General features: G+C 40.9%; 2 long non-coding RNA genes across 2 annotated transcripts in view; one reads left to right on the top strand and one right to left on the bottom strand.

Moving 5' to 3' along the window:
- The first annotated feature begins 5615 nt into the window (after nt 1-5615).
- On the top strand, nt 5616-8399 carry LOC143485074 (uncharacterized). Its single transcript, XR_013122782.1, has 3 exons — nt 5616-5645; nt 6345-6490; nt 6986-8399. It is a non-coding gene; the product is annotated as an uncharacterized LOC143485074 (long non-coding RNA).
- Nucleotides 8400-12501: 4102 nt separating this feature from the next.
- The window catches only part of LOC143484812 (uncharacterized), a 10595-nt gene continuing 6382 nt past the window's right edge, over nt 12502-16714 (bottom strand). Inside the window, exons 7-8 of the long non-coding RNA XR_013122724.1 lie at nt 15915-16011; nt 12502-15437 (exon numbers count right to left, since the gene is read on the bottom strand). This is a non-coding gene — a long non-coding RNA (uncharacterized LOC143484812). The remainder of the gene's footprint in view (nt 15438-15914; nt 16012-16714) is intronic.

The raw sequence follows: 16714 nt of genomic DNA on the forward strand, positions 1-16714 counted from the left end.
TGGGATATCTTCAAAATGGGCTCTCATCCACCTAGTGTCTGGTACCTGAAAGAGGTCATATGCCTTCCACAAAAATTGATTAGTGCTGTGGTACATCCTGAGAAGCCAGAAATGTGCTGATCAACTTCACACAACTATAGCTGCTGGGAATCAGTGCCGGAGTGGCTAATCGGGAGATTCGGGAGGATTCCCGATGGGCCGGCTCATGTCAATCTCTAGTTTGGGCCGATTGGGAGGGAAATATAATTTTGGGCTGGATTTGGGCATGAAACTCCCGGGCTGAAAAAGTGGCCCACTCCGGCCCTGCTGGGAATTGTGGTTGGAAACAAGGAGAGTAAAAAGGTTTTGATATTAGCAAAATGCTTGTGATGTTTGGTTATAATTTGAAAGAACAAAATCATCTAAACAGATTTGTAAGGTGTGGTGATTACTCCCGTAAGTATACCTTTAGCTGAAATGGGAGTTCAACTGATTACATGTAATTTTTATTTTCACCACTGGGTGCAACTGACAGCAAGGAATTAGCCACAGATAAAACAAGATAACCACATTCAATACATTAGTACATTAGCACATTAGTACACTAAAACCAGGGCTTAATTTGAGCCGGATCCTGCCGGAACAGGATCCGGGAACTCTTTCATTTTGAAGGGTGCGTTCCGGGAACTGTCTGCCTCGATCCGGTAACTTTCAAGCCTACTAATTATAAGTTATGAAGAAATCTGTCTGTGTTGAACCAATTAATTAAACAAATAATTCTATAAAATACATTTTTTAAACACAAGATCCACATTCAGGCTTCCTAAATCACATAAGAGCCCTCCTTTTTAGCGATGCCTTTAGGCGTCTCCCCTATAAAGCTAGTTATACTTTAGCGAGTGACCGTAGCGCGTGACTCCGCACACATCGCGCGAACCTCCGGAGGAGGAGGAGGAGGCGTTTATACTTGCCGTGTCACATTATTTAGTGTGCTAGTTAGTAGTATAAAGAAACACCCCTCAAAAACAGGGGAAGGAATATTTACCTGACAAATTTTAATGTTGCTTTGTGTTTCAGATTTGTAAATTGCTGGAATTTAGGCTAAAGTACTTGAAAATGCACTTAAATGCACTTCTGCACTTAAAACACTTATAAAACACACGTAAATCATTTAAAAGTCATTTATATATACGAATTGGCTTGCTATTTTGACATTTGTGTGCCTAAGCGTTGGGTTTTGTGTGCGTGCCGGTGACATTGTTGGCCTCAGTGACCCCTTGTCTCATGCCGCTGTTTGCGTTCTGGCATCGTTTGATTTACAAATTAAGCACTGACTTAACATTTTAAACATTTTATCACGACAAGAGCTACACAATACTGCTCTAAAACAAATTGCTCTGATAAAGAAGATAAATGGAATGTATGGAAGCCCATTTCCGCCACGTAAAAAAAAAAAAAAATTGCTATCTCATTATTTTGAGATACTAAGTGTGACGTTGGCGTGTAGGAGCAAGGAGGAGGCACGACGAACGTCTTGTGGTGCACACTGAACATTTAATGCATACAAAAACGCAAAGCCCAGCACAGATGGTGCAAGCACGCAAATTGCGGAGGCTTGCACAGGCATGAACTTTAGACATAGACGAGCACTAGACACCGCGTTAACGCACATTAAATAGGTGAAGTACACAGACCCACGTGACCTCGAGACAAGGCACAGGTGTAACAAACGAACACGCTCACAAACAACCCACACCCACGGAAGTACAAACATGGACATAACGACACGCAGACAACATAGCGGCATGCCCACAGGGAAGGGTCTGGAGCTGTTCCGTAACACTAAGTCATTATATACTATAGTATCTCAAAATAATGACTTAGTATCTCGAAATAATGAGATAGCAATTTACTTAATAATGAGAAAAAAATATATGTGCTGTTTTTTTTTTTTACTTTAGGTGGTGGGAATGGGCTTCCATATAAATGTCTGTATTGTAAAGACGACATTTTACCCTGATGCTTTTGTCGGCATTTTTCAGGTGCCCTGGATGCTGCTGCTGAAAATATCAGAGAATTGGAGGCCAAGGTCAGAGAATTAGAATCTCAGCTCAGGGGCATGCAAATCAACAGATTTTGTGCAACTGATGAGAAGTTCAGATTCTACACCCGTTTTCCATCAGAGAAGGAATTTTTGATCTTTTGGGAGTCGGTTGCTCCCTCAGCATCCAGGTTGGTGTACTGGAGTAAAGCACAGAGGAACGAGGGTGTGATGGAAATTGAGAAACCAAGTCCAAGCCAAAGACTGGCACAACAAGACTGGAAATAACAAGACAGTCTGGAATTCTCAGCCTACTGGAACCAGGAGATGCATCCATGGCAGACAAGGGCTTTGTCATTGACCAGATGCTGTCTGATGTTGGTGCAACACTCATCATCCCCCCCTTCAAGAAATCCACCTGCTTCAGCAAGGAGGACACGGAGAAAACACAAGCCATAGCTCGTCTCTGAATCCTGGTGGAGAGAGCTATCAGAAGAGTCAAAGAATACCACATCTGGGACACAACCATTCCTCTTACCCTTTCAGGCTCAGTGAATCTGCTGTGGACTACCGGTTGTTGTAATGACCAACTACCAAGGTCCCTTAGATTTAAACAGTGATGTACCTGTCTAAATTATTCTTGTAACACTGGAAGAAACAAAGATACAAAATTATTTATAGTTCTATTCATGTTTAATGATGGAATGAAGGTTTTTTGTTTATATTATGTTTTTTTTTTTTTGTTACAGACCTGTAACAACTTCTTTAAGAGGCTTCTCTGTCCTCCACTCATTACCTGTATTAATGGCACCAGGATGATGTTTCCTCTTGTGAGTCTTGGTTCCTCCCAAGGTTTCTTCCTATAGTTTTTGAAGGAGATTTTCCTTGACCACTGTTGCCTTTGGCTTGCTCACCAGGGTTTTTTTTTGTTGTTGATGATTCTGGACTTCTATAAGGGTGCTTTGTGTAAAAACCACTATATAAATACATTTCATTTGATGATTAATGTTTATTAAATGTTCCTTTTCTACACAATGTTTGCATATTTCATTAATTAAGGTAACAGGCTGGTAATATAAATACAGATTTAATACATCAGAGTATATCATCAGGGTAGATTCTTAAGTTGAATTTAATACCTTTTTAATACCTACAAAATATTTTTTAATACCAGCATGACTTAAAGCGGCGACTGAAGTGGCCTCTCGGTTGTTGCTAACCACTGGCCTAAACCAGTCTTTAAACAGGCATGAAAATGGGTCAGTGTCAGTCCTGCCTCCCTCCTGTCGGTCATGTCTTCTGTTTGTCTTTTATTTTGAAATTTCCTAGTTGTGTCTGTCTTCACTCCCCTGCCCCCTCGTTATTGCTTTCTGCTGTGTCTTGTTGAGTCCCTTGGTTGGTTAGTGTATTTAAGTCTTGTGTTTAATCTCTTGTTTGTATGCGATTTGGTATCTTGGTCTTTTGTGTCTGTAATACTAGTCTGTATGTACTCCTTGTATTTTGTATTCCCTATTAGATGTACTTTGTGTGACTTTGGTTTCTCTAGGGATTTTGCTTGTTGATGTCTTTGCTTTTATTTAGCCTTGTCCACCCAGCTATTTCTGTTAGTGTTGTTTGGTTCATAAGTTAGGTGTTTGATTATTCTTGGGGTATGTTTTGTGTGCTTTGTGTATATGTATCAGTTTTGTCATTAAATTCATTGTTCAGTCCGCACTTGCGTTCAGCCCTCTCTCCTAGTTGTTACAGAATAACCGACCTACAATGAACGCAGCGGACAGTGGAGTGAGGCATGTTGCTTGCTTGCCTCCTCCCAAAGATGATGAGGACTTTCAGGTACAGCTGGACTATTTGCAGTCATGTTTCATTTTGGACACTGCAGGTAAACCTGTTGCAATGCCCTCTTTAACTAACTCCCCAGACATGTACGATGGAGAGGAGCGTAATGCTGATGCCTTTGTTCTACAATGTAGCCTGTATTTTCAGTTCCTGACATGCCCTATGCCACCGGAAAAGGCTCTGGTGCTCTTTATGAGGGCAAGACTACAGGGAAAGGCGCTTCAGTGGGCAAACCTCATCCTTGCGCACCGGACGGAGGAAGCCTGGACTGTGGAGGGGTTTTTCAAACTCTTACAGGCTAGGTTCTCCGGTGTTGCCTCCCAGCCCTACAGCATGTCTGAGACTGTAGGTGCTACTACACCTCTTCCTGGAGTGGTCTTCTCCATCAGTATGGTGGATTTTCCTAAGACTTTTTTGGGGGGGGGGGTGCTATGAGCCTATGCGTCGGGCCCTCATGTCTCATCAGACCGACCCCATTGGCAATGTGGGGAGGAAGAGGGGACTGAGGGGCGGCGCAAGGGCATGTCCATGTTCCTCCCAGATGCTCCAGCGGCCACGGCGCCTCCTAACCCGCAGACAGACATACATTTGCTATCAAATCAAAGCTCACCCTATCCTCTAAAATATTAATATAAACTGATTCCACTGTAGGTAAGGTAGTTAATCACTGTATGTATAATGACATAGAACATTTGTGGAATTACGGTAAATTGCAAATAATAAACAAAATACAACATGACTGTTGTCCACAAACTTTAAATAAATTATGCATGCAATGTATGGATTATATTCAGATATAACCAAAAAACTTCTCTCTGCCTCAGAGGATGAAACATGGACTACTAAAAGCAACCTGCTCAGAGCTTCCACTTGCCCAAATAATCCATGTACCTCTGAAGGCAAAGCATGAATGATCTCTGCAGCTTCTGCACTGTTACTGTATCTTTGTACCAGTACTCTCCTAATAAGGTGATACATAATATTTAAAATAATATAACAGGTTTGATTATTATTATTTCTAAACTCTGTTGTATACTTAAACTATTTCCACTCTTTAAAAAAAAAACTCAGGAGTGTTGTGTCCTGTGGTTTTATTTGTTTCTTTGGTGGCATGCTGAAATTAAATGACAAAAAATGTATGTTAAGGTTTCCTGACTAGACAAGACTAACGTTAATGTTGGACAGTCCGTGTCCCAAACAGCACACTCTGGAACATTACATACTGCACTACTGAAAACACTTCAAACCATGGTGTCCTTTTATTTATTCGTTTATTTGTTTTATTCATTATATTTTATTTTTTACACATTCAGTGTAGTAGCAGTTTTGGACGTGGCCAGAGAGTAATGTAACTTTATGTTTCAGAGAGCTTTCTGACAAGTTTTAATATAAACGTTAGCTAACCCAAACCCTCCTAGTCTGGTACCATAACAGCACATTACAATAAAGCTATTTTATGGTCATATGGTTGGCTATTCATTGCTCTTATCACTGACCTCGCGTTTAACACGGGCGCAAACTACCCGCCGCTCCAGCGAGGCGAGAGCTCGGGTCAGTGACATTGACTGTATATATAATGGACGGTACGTCACCGTTGAATCCCGTTGTGAGTTTTTGAAGCAACCAAGATGGCCACAAGGACGCTGCCATCTTGAAAATTGGAGCCAGAGCATGCGCATTAGAACCGGTAGGCAGGACAGTATCTCCGCCAGAGACCTATCTCCGCTCCGACATTTGTTAGGATACGCCCACCAGTATAGACACTTGACGTTTTACAAAATAAACAAAGGTAAAAGGTTTTAATATTGCTGTCGAGAGTTTTGCTGTCGAGAGTTTCGCGTTCACGTTTGAGCGTCTGGTATTAGATGTCAACCAACGCAGCTATTAACTGTCAATCACCTTATCGCCACACCCCTTTAAGTAACACTTAATAACTTCTATAAAATCTGTTTATCATAGAGAAAAACACTGGAAGAGATACTAACGCAATGGGGTCTTATAGAATTGACAAAATATAATTGCTCAAAAAACTTATTTTACGAGTTATAAAAATTCAAAGTTTGTCGTCCGGCCCGTTCACCAACATGGGAATGGGCGGGGTTAAAAGTTGTACTGCAGCCAGCCACTAGAGGGCAGCTGACTCACGTTTTAAACGTTTTATCACGACAAGAGCTACACAATACTGCTCTAAAACACAGTGCTCTGATAAAGAAGATAAATGGAATGTATGGAAGCCCATTTCCGCCACCTAAAATAAAAAAAAAATTGCTATCTCATTATTTTGAGATACTAAGTCATTATTTACTATAGTATCTCAAAATAATGACTTAGTATCTCGAAATAATGAGATAGCAATTTACTTAATAATGAGAAAAAAATATATGTGCTGTTTTTTTTTTTACTTTAGGTGGTGGGAATGGGCTTCCATATAAATGTCTGTATTGTAAAGACGACATTTTACCCTGATGCTTTTGTCGGCATTTTTCAGGTGCCCTGGATGCTGCTGCTGAAAAAATCAGAGAATTGGAGGCCAAGGTCAGAGAATTAGAATCTCAGCTCAGGGGCCTGCAAATCAACAGATTTTGTGCAACTGATGAAAAGTTCAGATTCTACACCCGTTTTCCATCAGAGAAGGTATTTTTGATCTTTTGGGAGTCGGTTGCTCCCTCAGCATCCAGGTTGGTGTACTGGAGTAAAGCACAGAGGAACGAGGGTGTGATGGAAATTGAGAAACCAAGTCCAAACCAAAGACTGGCACTTGTGGATGAATTGTTCATGTACTGCTGCCGTGTTGCAGTTGACCTGAAAGAGAAGGTTCTTGCAGACATCTTTGGGGTCAGCACAACAACTGTAAGCAGAGTTCTCATCACATGGGCCAACTATTTATACCTGGTCTTGGTGTCAGTGCCAACCTGGATGTAAAGGGAACAGGTCCAAGCAACCATGCCAGAGAAGTTTAAACAGTACTGTTCAAACGTTAGAGTGATCCTGGACTGTACAGAAATCAGATGCAAAACTCCATCATCGCTTACACTCCAGTCTGAAACATTTTCAGTGTACAAGAATCACACAACTTTTAGAGCACTGATAGGTGTTGCCCTATGAGGTGTAATCACCTTTGTTTCAAAGCTCTTCACAGGGGCAGTGTCTGACAAAGAAATAACAAGACAGTCTGGAATTCTCAGCCTACTGGAACCAGGAGACAAGGGCAGACAAGGGCTTTATCATTGACCAGATGCTGTCTGATGTTGGTGCAACACTCATCATCCCCCCCTTCAAGAAATCCACCTGCTTCAGCAAGGAGGACACGGAGAAAACACAAGCCATAGCTCGTCTCTGAATCCTGGTGGAGAGAGCTATTAGAAGAGTCAAAGAATACCACATCTGGGACACAACCATTCCTCTTACCCTTTCAGGCTCAGTGAATCTGCTGTGGACTACCGGTTGTTGTAATGACCAACTACCAAGGTCCCTTAGATTTAAACAGTGATGTACCTGTCTAAATTATTCTTCTAACACTGGAAGAAACAAAGATACAAAATTATTTATAGTTCTATTCATGTTTAATGATGGAATGAAGGTTTTTTGTTTAAATTATGTTTTTTTTTTTGTTACAGACCTGTAACAACTTCTTTAAGAGGCTTCTCTGTCCTCCACTCATTACCTGTATTAATGGCACCAGGATGATGTTTCCTCTTGTGAGTCTGGGTTCCTCCCAAGGTTTCTTCCTATAGTTTTTGAAGGAGATTTTCCTTGACCACTGTTGCCTTTGGCTTGCTCACCAGGGTTTTTTTTTTTGTTGTTGATGATTCTGAACTTCTATAAGGGTGCTTTGTGTAAAAACCACTATATAAATACATTTCATTTGATGATTAATGTTTATTAAATGTTCCTTTTCTACACAATGTTTGCATATTTCATTAATTAAGGTAACAGGCTGGTAATATAAATACAGATTTAATACATCAGGGTATATACAGAGATTCTTAAGTTGAATTTAATACCTTTTTAATACCTACAAAATATTTTTTAATACCAGCATGACTTAAAGCGGCGACTGAAGTGGCCTCTCGGTTGTTGCTAACCACTGGCCTAAACCAGTCTTTAAACAGGCATGAAAATGGGTCAGTGTCAGTCCTGCCTCCCTCCTGTCGGTCATGTCTTCTGTTTGTCTTTTATTTTGAAATTTCCTAGTTGTGTCTGTCTTCACTCCCCTGCCCCCTCGTTATTGCTTTCTGCTGTGTCTTGTTGAGTCCCTTGGTTGGTTAGTGTATTTAAGTCTTGTGTTTAAGCTCTTGTTTGTATGCGATTTGGTATCTTGGTCTTTTGTGTCTGTAATACTAGTCTGTATGTACTCCTTGTATTTTGTATTCCCTATTAGATGTACTTTGTGTGACTTTGGTTTCTCTAGTGATTTTGCTTGTTGATGTCTTTGCTTTTATTTAGCCTTGTCCACCCAGCTATTTCTGTTAGTGTTGTTTGGTTCATAAGTTAGGTGTTTGATTATTCTTGGGGTATGTTTTGTGTGCTTTGTGTATATGTATCAGTTTTGTCATTAAATTCATTGTTCAGTCCGCACTTGCGTTCAGCCCTCTCTCCTAGTTGTTACAGAATAACCGACCTACAATGAACGCAGCGGACAGTGGAGTGAGGCATGTTGCTTGCTTGCCTCCTCCCAAAGATGATGAGGACTTTCAGGTACAGCTGGACTATTTGCAGTCATGTTTCATTTTGGACACTGCAGGTAAACCTGTTGCAATGCCCTCTTTAACTGACTCCCCAGACATGTACGATGGAGAGGAGCGTAATGCTGATGCCTTTGTTCTACAATGTAGCCTGTATTTTCAGTTCCTGACATGCCCTATGCCACCGGAAAAGGCTCTGGTGCTCTTTATGAGGGCAAGACTACAGGGAAAGGCGCTTCAGTGGGCAAACCTCATCCTTGCGCACCGGACTGAGGAAGCCTGGACTGTGGAGGGGTTTTTCAAACTCTTACAGGCTAGGTTCTCCGGTGTTGCCCCCCAGCCCTACAGCATGTCTGAGACTGTAGGTGCTACTACACCTCTTCCTGGAGTGGTCTTCTCCATCAGTATGGTGGATTTTCCTAAGACTTTTTTGGGGGGGGGGGTGCTATGAGCCTATGCGTCGGGCCCTCATGTCTCATCAGACCGACCCCATTGGCAATGTGGGGAGGAAGAGGGGACTGAGGGGCGGCGCAAGGGCATGTCCATGTTCCTCCCCAGATGCTCCAGCGGCCACGGCGCCTCCTAACCCGCAGACAGACATACATTTGCTATCAAATCAAAGCCCACCCTATCCTCTAAAATATTAATATAAACTGATTCCACTGTAGGTAAGGTAGTTAATCACTGTATGTATAATGACATAGAACATTTGTGGAATTACGGTAAATTGCAAATAATAAACAAAATACAACATGACTGTTGTCCACAAACTTTAAATAAATTATGCATGCAATGTATGGATTATATTCAGATATAACCAAAAAACTTCTCTCTGCCTCAGAGGATGAAACATGGACTACTAAAAGCAACCTGCTCAGAGCTTCCACTTGCCCAAATAATCCATGTACCTCTGAAGGCAAAGCATGAATGATCTCTGCAGCTTCTGCACTGTTACTGTATCTTTGTACCAGTACTCTCCTAATAAGGTGATACATAATATTTAAAATAATATAACAGGTTTGATTATTATTATTTCTAAACTCTGTTGTATACTTAAACTATTTCCACTCTTTAAAAAAAAAACTCAGGAGTGTTGTGTCCTGTGGTTTTATTTGTTTCTTTGGTGGCATGCTGAAATGAAATGACAAAAAATGTATGTTAAGGTTTCCTGACTAGACAAGACTAACGTTAATGTTGGACAGTCCGTGTCCCAAACAGCACACTCTGGAACATTACATACTGCACTACTGAAAACACTTCAAACCATGGTGTCCTTTTATTTATTCGTTTATTTGTTTTATTCATTATATTTTATTTTTTACACATTCAGTGTAGTAGCAGTTTTGGACGTGGCCAGAGAGTAATGTAACTTTATGTTTCAGAGAGCTTTCTGACAAGTTTTAATATAAACGTTAGCTAACCCAAACCCTCCTAGTCTGGTACCATAACAGCACATTACAATAAAGCTATTTTATGGTCATATGGTTGGCTATTCATTGCTCTTATCACTGACCTCGCGTTTAACACGGGCGCAAACTACCCGCCGCTCCAGCGAGGCGAGAGCTCGGGTCAGTGACATTGACTGTATATATAATGGACGGTACGTCACCGTTGAATCCCGTTGTGAGTTTTTGAAGCAACCAAGATGGCCACAAGGACGCTGCCATCTTGAAAATTGGAGCCAGAGCATGCGCATTAGAACCGGTAGGCAGGACAGTATCTCCGCCAGAGACCTATCTCCGCTCCGACATTTGTTAGGATACGCCCACCAGTATAGACACTTGACGTTTTACAAAATAAACAAAGGTAAAAGGTTTTAATATTGCTGTCGAGAGTTTTGCTGTCGAGAGTTTCGCGTTCACGTTTGAGCGTCTGGTATTAGATGTCAACCAACGCAGCTATTAACTGTCAATCACCTTATCGCCACACCCCTTTAAGTAACACTTAATAACTTCTATAAAATCTGTTTATCATAGAGAAAAACACTGGAAGAGATACTAACGCAATGGGGTCTTATAGAATTGACAAAATATAATTGCTCAAAAAACTTATTTTACGAGTTATAAAAATTCAAAGTTTGTCGTCCGGCCCGTTCACCAACATGGGAATGGGCAGGGTTAAAAGTTGTACTGCAGCCAGCCACTAGAGGGCAGCTGACTCACGTTTTAAACGTTTTATCACGACAAGAGCTACACAATACTGCTCTAAAACACAGTGCTCTGATAAAGAAGATAAATGGAATGTATGGAAGCCCATTTCCGCCACCTAAAATTAAAAAAAAATTGCTATCTCATTATTTTGAGATACTAAGTCATTATTTACTATAGTATCTCAAAATAATGACTTAGTATCTCGAAATAATGAGATAGCAATTTACTTAATAATGAGAAAAATATATATGTGCTGTTTTTTTTTTACTTTAGGTGGTGGGAATGGGCTTCCATATAAATGTCTGTATTGTAAAGACGACATTTTACCCTGATGCTTTTGTCGTCATTTTTCAGGTGCCCTGGATGCTGCTGCTGAAAAAATCAGAGAATTGGAGGCCAAGGTCAGAGAATTAGAATCTCAGCTCAGGGGCCTGCAAATCAACAGATTTTGTGCAACTGATGAGAAGTTCAGATTCTACACCCGTTTTCCATCAGAGAAGGTATTTTTGATCTTTTGGGAGTCGGTTGCTCCCTCAGCATCCAGGTTGGTGTACTGGAGTAAAGCACAGAGGACCGAGGGTGTGATGGAAATTGAGAACCCAAGTCCAAACCAAAGACTGGCACTTGTGGATGAATTGTTCATGTACTGCTGCCGTGTTGCAGTTGGCCTGAAAGAGAAGGTTCTTGCAGACATCTTTGGGGTCAGCACAACAACTGTAAGCAGAGTTCTCATCACATGGGCCAACTATTTATACCTGGTCTTGGGGTCAGTGCCAACCTGGATGTAAAGGGAACAGGTCCAAGCAACCATGCCAGAGACGTTTAAACAGTACTGTTCAAACGTTAGAGTGATCCTGGACTGTACAGAAATCGGATGCAAAACTCCATCATCGCTTACACTCCAGTCTGAAACATTTTCAGTGTACAAGAATCACACAACTTTTAGAGCACTGATAGGTGTTGCCCTATGTGATGTAATCACCTTTGTTTCAAAGCTCTTCACAGGGGCAATGTCTGACAAAGAAATAACAAGACAGTCTGGAATTCTCAGCCTACTGGAACCAGGAGACAAGGGCAGACAAGGGCTTTATCATTGACCAGATGCTGTCTGATGTTGGTGCAACACTCATCATCCCCCCCTTCAAGAAATCCACCTGCTTCAGCAAGGAGGACACGGAGAAAACACAAGCCATAGCTCGTCTCTGAATCCTGGTGGAGAGAGCTATCAGAAGAGTCAAAGAATACCACATCTGGGACACAACCATTCCTCTTACCCTTTCAGGCTCAGTGAATCTGCTGTGGACTACCGGTTGTTGTAATGACCAACTACCAAGGTCCCTTAGATTTAAACAGTGATGTACCTGTCTAAATTATTCTTCTAACACTGGAAGAAACAAAGATACAAAATTATTTATAGTTCTATTCATGTTTAATGATGGAATGAAGGTTTTTTGTTTATATTATGTTTTTTTTTTGTTACAGACCTGTAACAACTTCTTGAAGAGGCTTCTCTGTCCTCCACTCATTACCTGTATTAATGGCACCAGGATGATGTTTCCTCTTGTGAGTCTGGGTTCCTCCCAAGGTTTCTTCCTATAGTTTTTGAAGGAGATTTTCCTTGACCACTGTTGCCTTTGGCTTGCTCACCAGGGTTTTTTTTTGTTGTTGATGATTCTAGACTTCTATAAGGGTGCTTTGTGTAAAAACCACTATATAAATACATTTCATTTGATGATTAATGTTTATTAAATGTTCCTTTTCTACACAATGTTTGCATATTTCATTAATTAAGGTAACAGGCTGGTAATATAAATACAGATTTAATACATATTAGCATGGGGGCATAAAGCACAACTTCTAGGTTACTCCAGGATTAGGGTAGGGAACCACTGCACAAAAACATTGAGTATACAGTGGTACCTCGAGATACGAGTTTAATCCGTTCCAGACCCGTGCTCGTATCTCGAACTGCTCGGTTCTGGAAGCAATTTAACAATGTAAAGTATTGTAATTGGTTCCGGTCCTTAAAAAAGTCACAAAACTAGCGTAAATGTGGGGAAAAAAGACATGTTCTTTATTAATAAAGGCACACGCAACATGTATAATTAAACAATAAAATAAATGTAGGAGAAATAGTTAATACAGTACAGTAGTATCAATAAACATGGTACAGTACAGTAAGTACGTACTGTAATCCTTAAATGGCGCTGCGGGGGGTGGGGGGAGTTGTACGAGTCTACTTCACCGGACATTCCACACATATGCTTAACAATAGAAACACTTTCACAGTCTAAACGAGACAGGCGAATTAAAGCTGAGAAGACAAAAGGGAGGGGGGAGGGAGTACGGGGGGTGAGGAACCTGATCGATGCACCGGACACACATACGTACATGCTGAACAATAGAAATTAACAGAGAACATGTTTCAACTGTAAAAAAATCTTTTTTTCCATATAGTACTGTACTGCCACCTAGTGGTTCATGCTCGTATCTCGAGCGTGCACTCGGGTGTCGAACAGAAATTTTGCTCGTCTCGGTGCTCGTATCTTGGATCGCTCGTATCTCGAGGTACCACTGTACTGGCAGACAAAATAAAGTCACAATAACAAAAACAATGAATTATGTACAAGAATGTTACATAAAAATGTAGGATATGAGCCCCTTTAATACTAAAATGCTGGCCCATCACTGCACATTCAGATAGGTTTCCATATAGGTGTTGAAAAAGAAAAGGTCAAGTTTCATCTTCATTTCCCTGAGCACAGAGTCATCTCGCCAAACTCTCAACTGTGAGGTCGCTTTTGGTAGATGTGATAAAATCACACCAGAGCAAACCAGTTACTACCAACTGGCCTTGAACCTGCCAAAAGTACTTGTGGTTCCTTTTCAGTTTGGCCTGACCATTGATGAACCTGATGTGTGTGGCGTCCGATATACAGTCAATGTTTGGGCATTTGACTTCAGCAAGCCCAAAGGGAAGATGTGCAGAAGGATCATATACCTTAGCATCAGGGCTGGTACCAAGGTAAGGTGCATCAGGATGTATTACAAATCCAGACAGTAACACATCTACATTACACAGGTCACTATACTGCTGCAAGACCTCTGGCTCTAGGTCAATACCCCTCTTCATGGCTGACGTCTGCCGCACCCCCTTTAGGATCCTGACTGCTAAAGCCTGACTAGATGACTCCCCCTGAACATTGCAAACTTCCCCAAATCTGCTGGAGGTCAATCGTGGCTGACGCACTTGCTTCCACAGTGGATTTTCTGACAGGCCCCTTGTGTTCTTCTCAATGATGCTGGATAACTCACTAGTGATCTCTAAACTCTCTAAATGGTAAAAGTGATGGTAATTTGGAACAAAATGAAGATGTTGTTCCAATTTTTAGCCATGTACTGGAAGCTGTGGGAATAAGGGGGCATTACCATGCTTACTGATTTCTTGTGTTACCACTGGTGGACACTGATATGACTTTAGTGGACTCAAAATTTGGACCTGTCCCACATGGTTCAGTTCTCTCATATCAGATAAGCCGCACAAGACCTTGCAAATTCCTGGTTGTGGTCTAAGGTCTCTTTTTTTTTGAGTAAATCTTTTTATTGTCAGTTTTAATTTTAACACTGAACATAGGAGAGCAGAGTACATATATTACAGAGATTTCCATTGCACAGGTTCATAAGACAACACACACACATTCATCTCACAGAGTGAGTGAACTAATAAGAGAGAGGAGAATAAAATAAAAAATAAAATAAAAGAACACCCCAACCCCTCCTTACATAGACATAGTCCCTAGGCGCTAAGCAAGGAGCTCGTCACTCCATATCTTACTCTGTATCAGTCTTTTACGCGATTCTGAACAACAACAGCGTATCAGGCCTTGAAGACAGGGAGAGAGGTCATATCGTTATTCTGGAATTGCTGTAAGTAAAAGCTTTTCCATAAAAGCAAAAAAAGGCTTCCATGATCTTTCGAATTTGGAGAGAGAACCGTTCAGAGTGCATCGAATTCGTTCCAGAGTACAATACAGAAGGACATCTCTGATCCACTCGGGATATGTGGGTGGAGCAGGGAGCTTCCATTTTAATAAAATTAGACATCTTGCTAATAAGGTCACAAAGGCCACAAAATCAGAGCGATGTTTTGGCAAGAACAGTTCAGGTGGTGTAACACCGAATACGGCTGTGACAGGGTTAGGATCAAACTGTAGCTCCAAAACCTCTGATAGTGTTGAAAAGATTTCAGTCCAGAACGTGAACAGTGATGGGCACTGCCAGAGCATGTGTATTAGGGAGGCGGGACTTTGGTGGCAGCGATCACATTTTGGGTCCACATCTGGGTAAATTTTGTTAAGTCTAACTTTAGTCCAATATACCCGATGAAAGACTTTACATTGGATCATTCCATGTCTGGCACAATAGGATGATGAATGGATCCTATACAATATTTGCTGCCAGTCATCATCGGGCAGGGGCACACTTAGATCCTTCTCCCATTGTTCTTTAAGATTCAGTAAGGGTGTAGTTTGGACCGAGCTAATTAAGTTGTATAGATGAGAAATAATTTTCTTAAATGTAGTTTGCGGTCTTAAAAACTCATCGAATGGTGTAGACTGTGGAGTTAGTGGAAACTGGGGGTTCATTGAGTTAGCAAAACTGCGCACTTGAAGGTAACGGAAGAAATCGGTCTAAGGTCTCTTAACAGGGCTCCAGCTGATAAAACTGCTGGGTCAGGAAGGGGTCCTAAAAAACAAAAACTATCAGTCCTACCAACCGCTAAAAAGGCGTGGGCGATGTTAAAACAACAGAACATGAGAGGGAGTGTGTTATTTCGAATATCATCATCACAGACGTGATGTTATTCGCGATAACACATGCCCTCAAGTGTTCTATTGCTTTCATACAACAATTTTTACAAAATAAAGAGGATAAATCAAAGAAGCCCTGAATTTTATATTGAATATGCTTTAATATTGACAATATCTTCCACCAAAAACTAGTTCCACATGTATAACGAGTGCTGTCTCTCGTTATAAAGTATTGTCAATATTAAGACATATTCAGTATGACATTTAGGGCTTCTATGACTTATTTTCTTTCTTTATTTTGTAAAAACTGTTGTATAAAAGCAACTCTCGAGGTTGTGTGTTATGTTATCATGAATAACACAGTCCCTCTCTATTGCTTAATTATACCAAATTATATTATTAAAATACTCACCTGGGTATGCTCGATAGAGTGTAGACTTAACACAGCTTCGTCCTGGTGCCTTTGGCTTCCGTACCACAAGTTCATCTATGGGTTCTGGACGAATCCCCTTTAACAAATGCAGAAACAGTCACCAGAAGAGTTACCAGTTAATTAAAACACCTGCCCTGTAGCTACCTTCACTGGCCATTTTATCAGGTCAATACATCACAGTGACCTTAAGTGTACAATTACTGTCTGCAGAGCCGCAGCTGATCTGCAAAATACCCCCTCTGTACCACATTCACAGCAGTGACACTGACATTGTTTGGTATATCAGACATAACAGTCCCATGCAAGTATGGGAATGTCATATATAGTATAAGTATATAGCATGGGGCGTACACGGGCACTAATATACTGTAAAGACCAACTGCTTGACTGCAGGATGCAACTGTTTACCAACAATTTGAACCTGCAAACTTTAAACTGTCAAACTGGTTCAGACATCTTACCTGTATTGACTGATCAATGTAACTGATAGGAACAAATTATAAACTTTAAACTGTCCAAAACTGCACCCTATTCACTACATAGTTTTGAGATTTGTTTTTTTGTGTGCCTGAAATTAAACTGAGGAACAGTTTAAATCCTACCATGCACTGCATTAGACTTAGGTGTCCAATGATGTGGCAATCCTTACAGCAGTCCTGAGGACCCCACAGCATTAACATTTCTGCATTTGCCCTCATTTAGTGAACCTGATTCTACTCATTTGTGATATACAAAGAGTTGCCAGTTTATTAGAACACCTGCCCTGTAGCTACCTTCAC

The sequence above is a fragment of the Brachyhypopomus gauderio genome, chromosome 21, assembly GCF_052324685.1.
Source record: "Brachyhypopomus gauderio isolate BG-103 chromosome 21, BGAUD_0.2, whole genome shotgun sequence".
Taxonomy (NCBI): domain Eukaryota; kingdom Metazoa; phylum Chordata; class Actinopteri; order Gymnotiformes; family Hypopomidae; genus Brachyhypopomus; species Brachyhypopomus gauderio.